The sequence below is a fragment of the Cryptomeria japonica genome, chromosome 3, assembly GCF_030272615.1.
Source record: "Cryptomeria japonica chromosome 3, Sugi_1.0, whole genome shotgun sequence".
Taxonomy (NCBI): domain Eukaryota; kingdom Viridiplantae; phylum Streptophyta; class Pinopsida; order Cupressales; family Cupressaceae; genus Cryptomeria; species Cryptomeria japonica.
In genome coordinates, this window is record NC_081407.1 from 280412027 (window position 1) to 280429450 (window position 17424).

Consider the following 17424-nt stretch of genomic DNA (forward strand, 5'->3'; position numbering starts at 1 on the left):
TTTGAAGGTTGGTGCCTTCTATATTCCAAGTTTAGGAGGTTGGGGCCTTGTTGTGACCATTTCACACATCGCCCCATTAAATGGGGACCCCCTCTTTTTGCTTTTGTTTTGCCTGTTCTTCTCTCTGCTTTTAGGGTTTTGAGTAAGTGAGTGAGTCGTTTGGACTAGGGTTAAGCCTTAGGGTTTCCTTTTTGATATTTTCAAGCCGAAGTCCAGTCAAATTTTGAAAGATTATTAAGTATCCTCGCGTAGATTGCAATTTTGGAAATAGGATGAGCCTGCCAGGAAGTTGAGTATGTCTCAGGATGAGTCCAGTCAAGATTTTGAGGGCAAATTCAAGTTAGGTCTAAGTGATAGCATTTTAATGATTAAATTATGCATTTTGTCTGGATGAATTTTGACCAATTTTTTTGAAGTAAGGTAACCAATTCTTGGCCTTGGAGACGACCTAGCCCTGCATGATGAAGTGATCTAAAGGCCTAGATTTTGATATTTTAACTCCAAAAGGGCAAAATCGCTCCTGTCCCTCTCCCAGGGACCAGGGCGAAAATGATATTTTGTGCATTTTGGTTGTTGACTTGTTTTATTTGCTTTTTGCAGGGTCGCCAAGGGATATGATCGAACGGGAATTGAAGATTTTGAAGATTTTGAAGACTCAAAATGGCAAGTTTTTAAGGTTTAAAGCCAAATCGCTCCTGTCCCTTGCTGAAGGACCAGGGCGAAATGGCTCATCTAGATCATTTTGGGCCTCATTTGATCGAGCAGACAGAATAAGGAGGCAATGAAGGATGAAATAAGCATAAAGGAGTATCCAGACTTGGTCATGAGCAATGAAAATTATAAAGATTTGACCTTTAAGACAAAAATCGCTCCTGTCCCTCACTGAAGGACCGGAGCTTGATTTCCAAATTTGCACTGTCCTTGCAGGACCAGGACAATTTTATGATTGGAAGAGATCAAGAAGGACATGTTTTGTCCATTGAATATAATTTGAGCGACCAACTAGCAAGGAAATATGCTAAGATGACAAAATCGCTCTTGTCCCTCACTGAAGGACCGGAGCTTGAATTCCAAGTTCGCCTTATCCTTGCAAGATTTAAATGATTTCGCGATTTGAGAAGAACAGGGAAAGTGTGTTTTATTCGTTGAATATAACTTGAATGGACCACAATGGAGAAAATCGATCCAAATTGGCTAAGGCGCTCCTGTCCCTCTCTCAGGGACCAGCGCGATTTTCAAAGGAAGCTCCTGTCCCTCTCCTAGGGATCAGAGCGATTTTCTCAAAAGACAAGTTTTGGCAAAGGTGAAGCAAGTTTTTGTGTTTGGGATGAGTAAAGGAAGGCATAATAGCTCCATTGAAGATAATTTTGAAAGATTGTAAAACACAAGTGAAGCCTAAATGACCAAGGCGCTCCTGTCCCTCTCCCAGGGACCAGGGCGAAAAATGCATTATCAAGTTTCCCTTCCAATTGTGGTCGAATCCAAGCCAAGGCACATGATGAAAATGATATTTGGAAAGCTTCAAGGGAAAACAAAGTTGCAAAGACCACACAACTGGATGAATAGTGGCCAAAGCGCTCCTGTCCCTCTCCAAGGGACTAGAGCGAAATATTCAAGTATGCCTAATTTTAAAATGCCAATTTCGTTTCAAACGTTCAAGATGGAGTAAACAATGACGTTTTTCACCTTGAAGGCAATTGGAAGTTGACACGATCAAGGGTTTGTACCAAGAACTAAAATGGCGCTCCTGTCCTTCACTCAAGGACCAAGGCGATTTTCATAAAAGCAATCATTCCCTTCCAAAGCCACGCCAAAGCAAGGTTGTACAAAAGTCAAAATGTCTTTCGAAGGGCAATGAACAAGGAACCAACCCTAAAAAATTGACTAACTTAAGCACAAATGCAAGAGCGCTCCTGTCCTTCACTGGAGGACTAGGGCGAAAATCCTAAGAAGGTCAATTTTGCCTTGAGAAAACAAGCAAAACATGCATAGAACGAGAGATGATGATCATTGCCTATCTCACATCATGAGTTGGCGATTTGGAAAATGAAGTCCAAGGATAAAAGCTAGAGCGCTCCTGTCCCTCTCCAAGGGACCAGAGCGAAATCATCATATTTGCCTGATTACCTAACATTTTGGAGTGCCACTTTCATTTAAAGGACTCGAGATGGATTAAGGAACAATGTTTTACGCCTTGAAGATGATTTGATATGGATATGATTAAGGATTTGTGCCATGGACTAAAGGTCGCTCCTGTCCTTCACTGAAGGACCAGGGCAAATATCCTTGAAGGAACTCATTTGGTATTGAAGAAACGAGTTAGAGCAAACGAGGAAGATCATTGATTGCCCTGCAACGTGAATTGGTTATCTAGAAGATAAAGATCAAGGGCAAAAGTAGAAAATCGCTCCTGTCCCTCTCCAAGGGACCAGGGCGAAAATGTTCCAAGGTTTGCCCTTTCCAAGGATCACATGAATTGAACTTAAAGTTCTAGAGGAAACGCCATTTCGAACATCAAGAATGAAGTTTCAAACGTAAAAATGAAGGATGGAGGACCAAAATACATGGGCGCTCCTGTCCCTCTCCCAGGGACCAGAGCGATGTTGATAGATGTCCCTTATATCTCCCATGCCTAGGCGCCAATAATTTTTTTTGAATTACATTAAATGCCAAATTTGCTAAAAACGTGAAATATTTAATTAAATGGGCATTTAATAAGTTCGCTTAAGGCATTTAATAATTAATTTAGCCTTTTAAAAAATCGAAACTTTAATTGCAAAGGCATTTTAAATTAATTATTATTAAAATTAAATAAAAGGGAGTGCGCTTGGGGTTTATTTTAACATTTTAATAAGGGTTGGGCTCCTCTTTTATTTAAATTTTGTTTATTTTTTGTTTATTTTCCAAGTCGGCCTATGGGGATTGCAATGCATGAGCGCCTATATAAGGGAGGTATGTTATGGCATTTTAATCCATCATTCAATCATTGTTTAAGTGCGATTTGGAGAAGCAATAGAAGGAGCAAATTTCAATCCAAGAAGGAGTGCGAATTTTGTTGGAAGTGGAGCGAAATTTCCCTCAAGGCGTTGAAGACCCCAAGGGTGGTGAAGTTGATGAAGGAGGCGCATTTGCTAGAGGACTTCGATCTTCATTTTGCCTAGCAAATTTCTTAATTTTTTTGCATCGTTTTTTAGAGCTAGTTCTCAAAGAGAGGTATGGCAAGATCTCCTTCGTTCAAATAATTTTGAAATTTTGAATTTCCAATTACATAGTCATATTTAGGAAATGATAATTCAAAGACTTATCATGAAGTTTCCTAAATTTTCAAAAACTTCAATCCAGCCTATATTTTTACGTTCCAAGGTATATTGCTCATTATGAAATGTTATGTAGGTGTCAAGATGGCGACCCCAAAGGCAGGAGCATCCACCAGTCGTCCGGCCCTCATGAAGGAAGATCAAAGGAATGAAGAAATGGAGACCAAGATCGTGTCAAAGTGGAACAACATTGGAGATACCAACTTGGGGAACTTCAGTGTGAAGAAGTTTCGAGAGGTCCCTTACATTGGGAAGCCATCACCTGTCGCAAGAAGAATAATTGAAAGTGGCATTATCAAGGCGGCCAGCTTCCCTCCAGCAATCCAGTGCCATGAGTTGATGATCAAGTGTGCCCGCCATTACGACCCACAGTCAAGATTGATCGTGTCCAAGGAAGGAAACACTTTGGCTTATCTTTCAGAGGAGGCTATCAGTGAAGCTCTTCACCTACCAGAACATAAAGATATGATTTACAAAAGTTTGGAAGGAGCTAGATCCATGTACGAAGATGATCTAGACACTTGCTTGAGCATCATCAACAAGAATTGGTTACTCAAAAGTCGTCCTCGCTTGACCAAGATTCCCAACACACCACATAGGATCGACTTCCAGGAGGAGTACAGAGATTTGATAACCTTACTCAATTGAGTTACAGGGGCTCCTCAAGCCTTCTATTTTGAGAAGTGGATGTTCTTCTTCATCCAAGTGATAGTTCAAGGAAAAGGAACAATTCATTGGGCTAGAATCATTAGCCATTGCTTGGACGTGTAGTTGAGGAGACTGAAGGCTACTAAATCCTCCCACATGAGCTCGTACATCATGTATGCCTTGATCAGGAGTTTTGAATATGCAGGACTACCTCACAGAGGAGTGATTGGAAGAGGACCTGGAGAAGTCAGAGTTTGTGATTCTTATGTTCATTTGCATCATCCACCAGGAAGCAACTACAAGTTAGTCAATGATACCTTCACAATGAACATCACCAGGACACTGCAAGGCGGGATTCACAATCGGATATCTCAAGAGGCACAAGAGCTTGTAAAGAGGTACGGTGCTTGGTTTATCCAATTCCAGAAGTTTACATATATTAGAGTTCATGGATGTCCTTCACCTCCATATATGTTGCCAAGATATCCGACAGACCGGATAGTATTACTTGAGGTGACTAGACAGTTGGCAGCTTATGCAAAGGCATTCAGACACAGGCATGGAAATGGAATTCCTGTACCTATCATACTAGGAAATTCAGTTGAGGTATGTCCTAATGCTCCAGCTTTAGATGATGCAGAAAGGGAGTTGGCCTTATATTCTTTTTCATTCTTTTCATTAAGGGAGAATTTCGATCCTTATGGGTATATAGAGGAGACAATTGGTAGGAAGTACAGGCATGAATGTCAGGTAGAGGACTTTTGAATGAATCTCTCAAATGATTTAGAAGTGAAAAGAAAGTTGCATTCCAGATTGCCTTTGGATTTCATCAGGAAATGCAAAGTTTACAGAGTGGCCGATCAAGCTCAGGACAGTGGCAGGCACCTCCAGTCATCTTATGATAGAGAGGACAAGGCAGTGAAGATAGATTGGAATGAACCTGAGGTTGTGGACTTAAAAGCTTTGATGGCACCAGTTTTGTCCTGTACTCGCAGATGGGTTGATGTGCAACATCAAAAGTTGAGAGAGCAAAATATATCTATGACTTTTACTTTGGAGGAAAGATCGACAGAAGGAGGAGCAAGTGCAAGTGAAGGTCATCCTCATCCTAAAAGCACAAGCGACGACAATCCTCACCCCAGAAGCGTAAGTGAAGGCAATCCTCATCCTAGAGGTGCGAAGAGGAAGGAAAGACCTGAGAAAAGAGAATCTTCCAAGAAGAAGCAAGAGGCCAATCGAGATCGCTCATCCGGCACATCTTCTCGACAAGAGAAGAGGACACTTGAAGTGGAAGAATCTATGGAATCCATGGTTCAGAATGATAAACATGAAGAAGGACAGGCATCTCAACGTTCATCAAGTCAATCTCCCCAGGTCAATGAGCTACATGAAGACAAGAATGATGATGAAGCAACATCTCCTCTCCGGAAAGAAGAGCCATTGCCTAAAGAAATACAAGTTAGAGAGACAAGGTCCGCTATTCCAGATTGGTTGAAGGAGAGATTAACAAGGGTGATCGTGATCGAAGACGAAGACAATGTGATTGATTTAGATAGCCTTGTCGAAAATCCTCAGGGGGTAACAGAAAGGAAGAAGGCCACCAAAATGTCCAAGATGATCAGAGATGAGACAGGGTCCAGGAAGTTGCAGATAGCTACACCGGCAGTGGACAAGTACGAGGGTGAAATCCTTGCAGAAGAATATGATGTAGAAACCGTTGAGCTTGGTCCACTCACCACTGAGCAGGCATTGGATGAGGCAACTGATTCATTTGAGGCACTTAAAGATAAACTTAAGGAAGAAATGGAAAAGAGTAGAAAACTTGAGAGAGAGGTCGGTGCTTGGAGAGGCTACTTTAGCCATCTCAGTCAGCCTTTGGGACGCTAGGATCCAGCAGTATCTCCTGTGCAAGCACTTCCCCTAGAATCAGTTGGTGAGGCAGAGAGAGTCAAGAGCTTGGTCCAGCTTATGAGCTCTTGGATTGACAAATCCCATACAGTGGCAGTTGAGTTTGCAACAAGAATGATGCAGACCATCCATCGGGCTATCCAGGTCCTTGAGATCATCCACAACTTAATGATAACAGTAGCCGCTTTTGCTCATACTAAAGATGTTATCATTCCTGTTCTCCAAGTAATCAGGCAAACACCAAGGAAGACCTTAGCACAAGAAAAGATAATGGATGGAGGAGTTCATAATTTACTCTAGTGGTCTACTTTACTCCAGATGAAGGAAGTTCTTTTCGAAGACACCAGCGCCAAATGCAATCAAGTGGAGGAGGTCATCCATCCAATCCAAGACAAGGTGTTTGGGGTTTTATGTACTATTCTTGGCAGAAGAATCGAAGTTGAGACAGATGTGGATCTTCAAGAATTGGAAGAAAGGGTCAAGGTCATCTTTTGCAAAGATGAGAATGTTATTACAGATAAGCAAAGGGATCAAATGTTTGCTACTATGCTCCTGATTGAGAAGATCAAGGAACTCGAACCTGAATGGGACGCAGCTCTTCTCAAGGCCTTTGATCAGATTATCCACTTGGAGGAACGAATGAGGAATCTTCCCGAGATTCCTATGGCTGAGATTGAAGGAATCGTGTCCAGATTCATTGCATATGCTAAAAAGGAACATTGGAAAGGGAACAAGGTTCTAGAAGAGAGGTTGTTATAGATGACGTGGCACCTTAATTGTCATTGGTCTATGTTTCCTAGATTTTTGTGCCAAATTAAATATTTGGCTATGCATTTAATATTGTTCAATAAAAAGGGAGCTTTTGTAATAAAACCCTAATTAGGGTTTAGGTGTCAAAGTCTCAGCCGTTGATCTTCTTTTGATCTGGGCCGTTCATTGTAATTGAGGATGCTATTTATACCCTCATTCACTTTCATTTTGTAATTAGAAATAGAGAGCAATAAGAAATAGTTAGAAGTTTAGAGCTTTTGGAGAGAAGAAAGTATTTGTAGCAAGATTGAGCTTTGAAGAAGGAATTTCAAGCAATTGTTGTCTATTTTGGCTTTGAGATCAATAAAATATTGAAGTTATGGTGTTTTATTGCAATTCTTGTGGCTATCTTCATGGTTGTTTGTTTTCTTGAATCATTCTCAATCGAAGTAGTATTTAAGTTTGAAGGACTAAGTGTTGGGCTTGATCTTTGGTGAGATTCACATTCCAAACCACTAGCTTCTTACTGATTGTAGGAACGCCTTGTGTGGTCAACTGGAGAGATTTGAATTACTTAAACCTTCAATCGTCATTGAGCTTTGGATATGTGCCTTTGTGGTAGTGTCCATGATCCTTGATGAATTGAAAAATCATTTGCTACCTTAGAAGATCGCATCAATTTCAGTTTAGTTGTTATTTCATGGCAATATTGAAATTGGTAGAATCTTGCCAAGTCTAGCCTACATTGGGTCATTCTTAGGATTAGATTATAATTTACCCCTCGCAAACTCTACCTTTTGATCTTTTTTGAGAACTTGCTAGTTTAGAGAAATCTTGTTCCTGCAACTCGGATGACGTAAGGCCCCTTGATGAAACAACATTCACAACGACCACTGGTGCTTATCCACACGTAGAGACCCTACATAAAAGAACATTGGAGTCACCCTGATTGATCCTTTTTTGCGACATCTTCAGCAATCAGAGGCTTTATTCAAGAGAGGATAAGGTACCCTTGGGTATTTTATTCTGTGTATGATTGTGTACAAAATACACGTCAACAGGCCTCTTACTCAAAGAGATTGGAGTCTCTTATTGAGTTGGTGCTTCGTGGAGGGGATTGGTGTCTCTTTTGGGTTGGTGCCTTTGAAGTTGTAAGAATTTTTGTATAAAAGCAATATTTTATTGTGGTTATCTCTTGCAAGGGTTTCCACGTAAAATTATGTGTGCATCATATGTTCTAATCTGCTAGATCTTACTTGTGTGGATGTTTTGATTATTGCTTATGATTGCTAAAGTTATAAATAGAAAAAGTTGTTCTTATACTGATTCACCCCTCCCTTTCAATTTAAGTGTGTGTGTTTTCTCAAAGTGCTCTATGGAAGGCTTCAGTTGCTAAAGACAACTTCATGTCTTTGTTCCTCAACTCCATTGGATTAGGTTTTGGGTCTTTTGTGCTTGCACTTCTTTGCTCCAAATCTTTGTGGTCCTCAGATCTTCATAGTAGTAGTTATGTGTTTCAATGCTCACAATGATCATGCTTTTTGATCTTCAACAAATCTTACCCTTCTCAATCTCTCTGCTGAATATCTGATGCACCAACAACAGCCTTACCATCCTTAAACATCTTTGATACATACTCAGCTTATTTGTCTTTTATAATATCAATCAATAATTTCCTTGTCTCGGTTTTATTCAGAATTACTTCAGATGATACCAGAAATTGTCTAGTAGCATACCCTTATTCATTCTCACATAATTAAAAGTTGCATTTGCCTACTGGCTTGATTTCTGTTCATTACTTGGTGAAAGTTTCAAATCCACATATTCACATTACAAGAAATCCTCCTGTTATTGTAATAGACCTTCTTGCTAACAAAATGATTGACACCACTATGTTAGCATCTGAGCTTTATGGTCCTCCATTACAATTTTACAAAGAATCAACATACCCTAATTTTGTCCTTGTACTATGAAAAGGCATCATTTTGCAACCTATAACCATTATGATGGCATGCTTGTCATCTATTCTACTTTCAAACAATGTTACAAATTTTTGTCAAATGAGAATGAAGTGCAACCATCCAACAACATAACATCCTTTTATCTGTATAATTGTCGTTTCTCATCTACCCATCCATTCTTCTAATTATACAGGAAGACAACAATACAAACAAATCACTAATATAATGAACCCAACATTCCATGGGGAGGTTTCCCAATGAGCCCGAGTGACATCCTCTACATCCTAGGGACTTGGAGGGGATGTCACCTTTGTCAAGACTAACGGTTTGATCCATTTGGTGCATTTGCTAAAAACCCTAAAAAGCTAAAAGGGGGCATTGTCATTGCAAATTCAGCACATTGTATTAACTTATTAAGTTTTATTTGCTTTTATATTGTTTATGTTATTTTAATAGCCATCCCCTTATTGTCCCCTTGCCACCCCCAAAATTTGGGATAGGAAATTTTTTTACTGTACCCAAATCGGCATAATTCCATCCTAGGAACTCCAAGAAATTCTGAATGAACCTCCATTTCAGCATTTGGTTGCTTTATTTATAATCATCTCTCATAGCCATGTTTGGTGGAGCCATTAAGAAGGTTTAGACATCCACTAGATCTATTCAAGACTTTGATGTGACCTTTATTATTTGTGTGATCATTTTCTTGCATGATTCTTCAAGCTTCATAGTTTCTCTCTTTTTTGATTGCCATACCCTTGATTTCTATTATGACATGCTCCTATTTTCACCTTAGAATTCATTCAACCTCAAAGCTATCTCACCTGAACAGTTACATTTGTCAAAAGCCTTAAAAGTGGTTTCAAGCCCAAATAATTCAATGACATTAAACTTCGCACATTCCCCATTTGGTGGAATATTTTCAATTGGGTTCAAAATTGACATATTTGCACATGGCATACATAGTTTCTAAAATCTTACAACTGTAAGTCATTCTCTTATGGAGTAAAGATTTTGTTTTAACCATCATAAAAGTAAAGAAGAGAGAGCAATGTAGAAGGGATGGACTCTTTGGTTAATCTGATAAATTATTTATTTAAACCTGTTGACGTGTATTTTGTACACAATCATACACAGAATAAAATACCCAAGGGTACCTTATCCTCTCTTGAATAAAATCTCTAACTGCTGAAGATATCGCAAGAAGGATCAGTTAGGGTGACTTCAATGTTCTTTTAAGTAGGGTCTCTACGTGTGGATAAGCACCAGTGGTCGTTGTGATTGCTGTGTCATCAAGGGGCCTTACGTTTCCGAAGAAGAATTTCCTAAACTAAACAAATTCTCAAAAAGATCAAAAGAGTAGGGCTTGCAAGAGATCTAGTCTAATCTAACCCTAAGAATGACTCAATGTGGACGAGACTTGGCAAGATTCTACCAACTTCAATATTGCCATAAAATAACAACTCAATTGAAATTGATGCGATCTTCTAAGGTAACAAATGATTTTTCAATTCATCAAGGATCATAGACACTACCACAAAGGCACGTATCCAAGATACAACGATGATTGAAGGTTTAAGTGATTCAAGTTTATCCAGTTGACCACGCAAGGCATTCCTACAATCAGCAAGAAGCTAGTGGTTTGGAGAGTGAATCTCACCGACGATCAAGTCCAACACTTTATCCTTCAAACTAAAATACTACTTTGATTGAGAATGATTCAAGAAAGTGAACAACCATGAAGATAACCATAAGAATTGCAATAAAACACCATAACTTCAATATTCTATTGATCTCAAAGCCATCATGAACAACAATTGTTTGAAATTCCTTCCTTAAAGCTCAATCTTACTACAAATCAAATTGCTAATCTCTAATATCTCTCTAATTCTCTAATTTCTCCTTAATCTCTAGTTTTCTCTAGTTACAAAATGAAAAGAAATGAGGGTATATATAGCATCCTCAATTACAATGAACGGTCCAGATCAAAAAGAAGATCAATGGCCAAGATTATGACACCTAAACCCTAATTAGGGTTTATTACAAATAGCCCCCTTTTTACTGAACAATATTAAATGCATAGCCAAATATTAAATTTGGCACGAAAATCTAGGAGACATAGACCAATGACAATTAAGGTGCCACATCATCTATAACAACCTCTCATCTAGAATCTTATTCCCTTTCCAATGCTCTTTCTTAGCATATGCAATGAATCTAGACACGATTCCTTCGATCTCAGCAATTGGAATCTCGGGAAGATTCTTCATTCGTTCCTCCAAGTGGATGACCTGATCGAAAGCCTTGAGATGAGCAGCGTCCCATTCAGGTTCAAGTTCCTTGGTCTTCTCAATCAGGAGCATGGTAGCAAACATCTGGTCCCGTTGCTCATCTGTAATAACATTCTCATCTTTGCAAAAGATGACCTTGACTCTATCTTCTAAGCTTTTATAAATCATATCTTTATGTTCTGGCAAGTGAAGAGCTTCACTGATAGCTTCCTTTGAAAGATAAGCAAAAGTGTCTCCTTCCTTGGACACTATCGATCTAGACTGTGGATCATAATGGCGAGCACACTCGATCATCAACTCATGGCACTGGATTGCTGGAGGGAAGCCGGCCGCCTTAATGATGCCACTTTCAATTATTCTCCTTGCGACAGGTGACGGCTTGCCAATGTAAGGGACCTCTCGAAACTTCTTCACACTGAAGTTTCCCAAGTTGGTATCTCCAATGTTGCTCCACTTCGACACGATCTTGGTCTCCAATTCTTCGTTCTTTTGATCTTCCTTCATGAGAGCTGGACGACTAGTGGATGCTCCCGCCTTTGGGGTCGCCATTGTAACACCTACACAACATTTCATAATAAGAAATAGATTTTGCAATGTATAAACATAAATTAGATTAAAGATTGAATTTAGGAAACTTCATGATAAGTCCTTGAGTTATCATTTCCTAAATACGATTGAGCTACTAGAAATTCAAAATTTCAAAATTCAAAATTTAGATTAAGACTATGACGATCAAAATTCAAAATTTAGACAAAAGAAGACTTCGCCATACCTCACTTTGAGAGCTAACTCTAAAAAGATGCAAAAATATGAAATTCGCCTAGGCAAAAATGAAATTTGAAGTCTTCAACGTGATCCTCCTTTAGCAAAGGCGCCTTTCTTGTCAATTCCACCACCCTTGGGGTCTCCAACGTGATGATAGAGAATTCGCTCCACTTGCAACAAAATTCGCACTCCTTTCTTGATGATATTTCGCACTTTCTCCTATTGCTCTCCAAAATCGCATGCAACAATGATTGAATGATGATTTGAAATGAGATATCATACCTCCCCTTTATATAAGTGCTTACCTCTTCAATCCCCCATAGGCCGACTTTTGAAAATAGGCAAATAATAAATAAATTTTAAATAAAAATGGAGGCCGACTTTGTAAAAATATAAAAATAAAACCCAAGTGCACTCCTCTTTTTAATTAAGTTAATAATTAATTAATTAAATGCCTTGTAATTAATAGCTTCGATTTTTAAAAGGCAAAATTAATTATTAAATGCCTTGTGCGCACCCATTAAATGCCAATTTTAATTAAAAATATCAAGGTTTATCGAAATTTAGCATTTAATGCAATTTGAAAATGATGTTAGCGCCAAAACATGGGAGATATAAGGGATACAAACCACATCGCTCTGGTCCTTGGGAGAGGGACAGGAGCGCCTTATCATTTTGCCCTTGAATTTCTCGCTTTTTACGTTCAAAGTCACTTCCTCTACGTTGAAACTGGCATTTTATATAGGAACCTTGAGCTTGATTGATTCAATGTTTTGAAATGAATGCCTCCTAGACCATTTTCGCTTTGGTCCCTGACTGAGGGACAGGAGCGAACTTTGCTTTTCTCCTTGATCCTTGATCGTTTTAATTGCCAACTTACGTCACAAGGCAAGAAATAACTTCATCCATTCATTCTACGCATACCTAACTTGTCCCTTGCAAGGCAAATTTGATATTTGAGTGATTTTCGCCCTGGTCCCTTGGTGAGGGACAGGAGCGAACTTTGTATTCTAGCTCAAAATTGTCAACTTTTAATATTAACTCCTTGTTCATCATCTTTCTAATGACATTTCGGACCTTGCATGACCTAGGCTTGACGAAGCTTTTGAAGGAAATGACTAATTTTATGAATATCGCCCTGGTCCTTGACTGAAGGACAGGAGCGATTTTGCATCCTTGCTCAAGTTAATCACTTTTTGACGTTTGGTTCCTTGTCCATCATCCTTCCAAGGACATATTCGACCTTGTGCAACTTTGCCTTGGCGTGGTCTAGGAAGAAAAGGATTGATTTTATGAATATCGCCCTGGTCCTTGACTGAAGGACAGGAGCGAACTTTTGTTCATTGGGCTAATCCTTGTTCGTATCAACTTGAAATTGCCTTCAAAGTATAAAATGGTGTTCCTTACTCCTCCTTGAACGTTTGAAACGGAAGAGGCATTCAAAACTTAAGCATACTTGCATATTTCGCTCTGGTCCCTTGGAGAGGGACAGGAGCGAACTTGGGTAATTTCATCACTTTTCATGGTCCTTGCAACTTTGTTCTTCTTCGAAGCCTTCCAAACATCATCGCCCCCTTGTACCTTGGTCTTGATTCATCAAAAATCGGAAGGGAAGGCTAAATAAGCAAGATTTTGCCCTGGTCCCTGGGAGAGGGACAGGAGCGATTTTGCATTTATAGGCTCAATCATTCTTTGCCAACGTTTAAAACTATCTTCAATAGATCCGCTATGCTCCCCTTCACTCATCTTTGACATGGAATTTGCTTCAACTTGGTGAGAAATTTGTCTTAGGAAGAAATCGCTCTGGTCCCTTGGAGAGGGACAGGAGCGCCTAAGACAAAATAGGCTTGACTGGCGTCTTGCACTCTTCAAAATTATATTCAATAGATTCGTTACGCCTCCTTTTACTTGCCTCAAACTTAAAAACTCATTTTACTTCACCAAAAACTTGTCTTATAAGGAAATCGCTCTGGTCCCTTGGAGAGGGACAGGAGCTACCTTTTCAAATTCGCCCTGGTCCCTGGCAGAGGGACAGGAGCGATTTTGCTTCTAGGGCCAATTTTCTCCTTCGAGGTACAATCAAATTATATTCAACGAGTAAAATGTACCTCCCTTGTTCTTCTCAAATCGCGAAATCGTTCAAATCTATCAAGGACAAGGCAATTTTGGATTTCAAGCTCCAGTCCCTTAGTGAGGGACAGGAGCGATTTTTGTCCTTGAGGTCAAAATCTCAACTTTTCATTGCAAACGGCTAAATCCTGGCATTCCATCATGTTGATTTCACCTTCCATTGCGTCCTTGACGCTTCAATTTGATCAAAATGAGGTCAAAATGGTCTAAGTAAGTCATTTCGCCCTGGTCCCTGACTGAGGGACAGGAGCGATTTGACTTTAAACTTTAAAAATTTGCCATTTTGAGTCTCAAAAATCTTTCAAAATCTTCAATTATTGCATCTCCTGGCGACCCTGCACAAGACAAATGAAATAAATTAATAACCAAGATGCATAAAATATCATTTTCGCCCTGGTCCCTAGCTGAGGGATAGGAGCGATTTCACTTCCATAGGCAAAAATACCAAGATTTTAAGACTTCAGTCACTTCACAAGACAAAATTAGGCCATTTCCAATGCTCGGGCTCAATTATCAAAATTCTCAAAAATTAGCCAAAAATCACCCAGACAAAATTCACAATTCCATCATTAACACTTAGGCAAAATTTGGACTTGCATTCAAAAATCTGACTGAACCTAGACAAACTCATTTGACCCCCTGACAGACTCACCTTATTTCAAAATTGCATCCTACGAGAGGAGGCTCAACAATCTTCAAAATTTGGACTAGACACCGGCTTGAAAACATCAAAACGGAAACCCTAAGGTTTAACCCCAGTCCAGACAACTGACTCACTAACCCAAAACCCTAAAAGCAGAGAGAGAAACAGGCAAAACTGAGCAAAAAGAGGGGGTCCCCATTTTAATGGGGCGATGTGTGAAATGGTCACAACAAAACCCAATTTAGCAAATTGATTGGCTAACTAACTGTTTCAAGCCTATGGTTCTGCCACTTTAAGCAATTCTTTGTGGAGTAGTTCTATACAGATTTTGATTCTTGTGGACATACAATATACCGAGAATATTGAGTCAACTTAAAAAAGGTTGAGAATTGTTGAATTTTTCTCTAACTTAAACTCCCGTGTGAGATTTCCCCTTTCCATGTAAAGTGAGCTACATGCTATAATTAAATGGAGCGATTATATACAACCACCCTTTCTCTTTGTAATGAGAACATAACAATATTTCCTTAGTCACTGGATGTCTGAATGTATGCAGAATGTATTGCTTCTTTGTTGTTTAGGCCAAGAGCCTAATCACACAAAATCATGTGAATAATCTTACAAATGAAACAATGATACAAAAATCCACTTAATAAAGGAAAAGTCCATATCAGCTATAATGATTATCAGGCTACCCAAAAATGAATTTGGTGAAGTTGAAGGAATTCATGTTGCATTTGAAGCTAGATTGGGGTTTGAATCAAGTTGGGAACATGTAGTCTTGAATATTCATCACGGAGTTAATAATTCATCCAAATGATGTTTCGAAGTGAGTGATTTCAAATCTAACTCAGATAGAAAAATTCGTCGGTTGAGATAGAAGGCCATCTGTTTTATAAGATTCAAGTTTATAGACACTGCTTGTCCTCAATTGTCTGCCATTGTTTTTGCATCAAGGTTACAGAGTCTAAAGTTCAATATTAATGTCAGTTACTTAAATTTCGCAGTAGGCTTTGGACAAAAGACAACCCCATAATATTATCTATGCATGTTGGAAGGTGCACCTTTGAGGGTGTTGGTTTTAGGTAATCAGATGTTAATCTAGTTACTTAAGTTATAAACAGATTGAGAATAAGCAGAAATAACAATAAGAACACACAATACAAGACACAAGTACCCTGGGAAAACCTCCCTCTTGGAGGAAAAACCCAGCATGAAAGATTCAGATCAGATTCTTAATTATGAGCAGATTACATGAATCAGATTACTTATCTGATTTGGTTGCCAATCTAGGGCAGACTGAACCTAACATGTGCAGCTGTAGTGTGTCTTCAGGGAGAGCAGAATGTTGACATCAATTGAAGAGGGAGATCACTGAAGTATAGTGCATCACCTTGCCCAGCAAGTTGTCCAATGGATTCGCTCTCTAAGATGCCTGATTCGCTGACTGTTCTTGCATAAGGCTAATCGCACTTAATAAGGATGTTTGTTGTGTAGAATGAATCTTGTTATATACAAGATTCATGTTCAAGTCTTCTAAGTCGGCCTTAACTAATTTCCTTTATTTTACATATTTCACTTTGCACTTTGGCACCCAATTTGGGGCCTACATAACTTGCAACTTGTGACACGTTTCCTGTTTGGGGCCCAGCCCTATGAAATGCTTAACCACACGTTTCATTTAGGTGTGTGTTTCACACGTTTCATGTGGAGGAATACATAATGTGTTGTGTGTGAACATTTATGGGTCCACACGTTAGGAAATGGTCTTGTCATAATACAACGTATGGTTATTGGGCCCAGCCCAATACATAACTAATTCACACGCCACATAGTGAGAATGGGTCCAGCCCTATTACTTAAGTTGAATTCTAATGTTGCCTTTGGCAATCAGAATTCAACTTTTATTTTTCTACCTAGTTACAAAAACCAACAGAGGGGCCAATGTTTTTGCTGCACATGCCTTAGTCTAGTTCATGCATAGCTAATTGAGATAAAAAGCCAAATCAGGTCAGTAATCACTGGGCAATTTGGTTCATTCCTTGCTATATAGGTCTCTAGAGGTATTATCTTTTCTTCAGGGCTTTGGGTAATTCTAATGTTAGCTTTAAACTTCAAATTGCATACTTTATATGTGCACACTTTCGTAGTGAAGCGTTCCATGTTGTTTTCCATCATTGATAGCAATTGTTGAAGTCTGAAACTCATTCGATAGGTGTTTGTTTGCATGAATTTTAAAATGCACACTTTATATGTGCATACTTGGAGAACTTAATGACTGTTGAACTAGACATTATATTGAAATAAAGTTGACATGCATGCAATCTTACCCAAAAAATAGGGCTGCACCAGAGCAAATTGTGCATTGACTTTTACAACCTACTAGGAGGGAAAGAGATACGGTGTTTGATTCCTACATATTGTGCTACAGAGCAGTTAATGCCAATTCATAATACTATGAGTTGGCTTACAGATTTTCCTCTGACCAGTTTGAGGACACCACCAATACTGCATCTTCCTTGGTTCTTCTCAAATTCATCATCAAAATTCATCAACCAGAATAGCTCATGTACATCTAGTTTTCTTGTGGTGTTTGTTGGAACTTGGTATAGACGGTTGTCAAACAGAATTGAATGCATACTCAACTTATTGAAAAATGAGAATGTCTGTCCCTTTTTATAAGGAGAGCTTCTAGTATTTTACTCTTCTAAAGTGTATTAAACAATACGATTGCTCTCAGTACTTATAAGAACAAAAACAGCCACTATTGTCCTTGCATTCTGAATAACATTCTATTCAAGAACTAGATGAATGTGAAATTTTTCTCACTCAGCTATTTTATTTCAATAACACTTTATGCTAGTTATATGCATAATTGTGAAACTTTCACTCATGCTACAGGATATAAGATATATTGCTTCTTTGTGTTGTGTAATCAAGAATGCAAGCACAGACACCCTCAATAATGTGTGAGTGATATGATGGATCAAAAAATTTACCTATATATCTAC

The 17424-nt window shown here is 38.9% G+C and overlaps 1 protein-coding gene across 2 annotated transcripts in view; it reads left to right on the forward strand.

The window, feature by feature from the left end:
- Window positions 1-17424, forward strand: part of LOC131029603 (glutamyl-tRNA reductase-binding protein, chloroplastic) — a 110058-nt gene that overhangs the window by 91820 nt on the left and 814 nt on the right. The window lies entirely within an intron of this gene.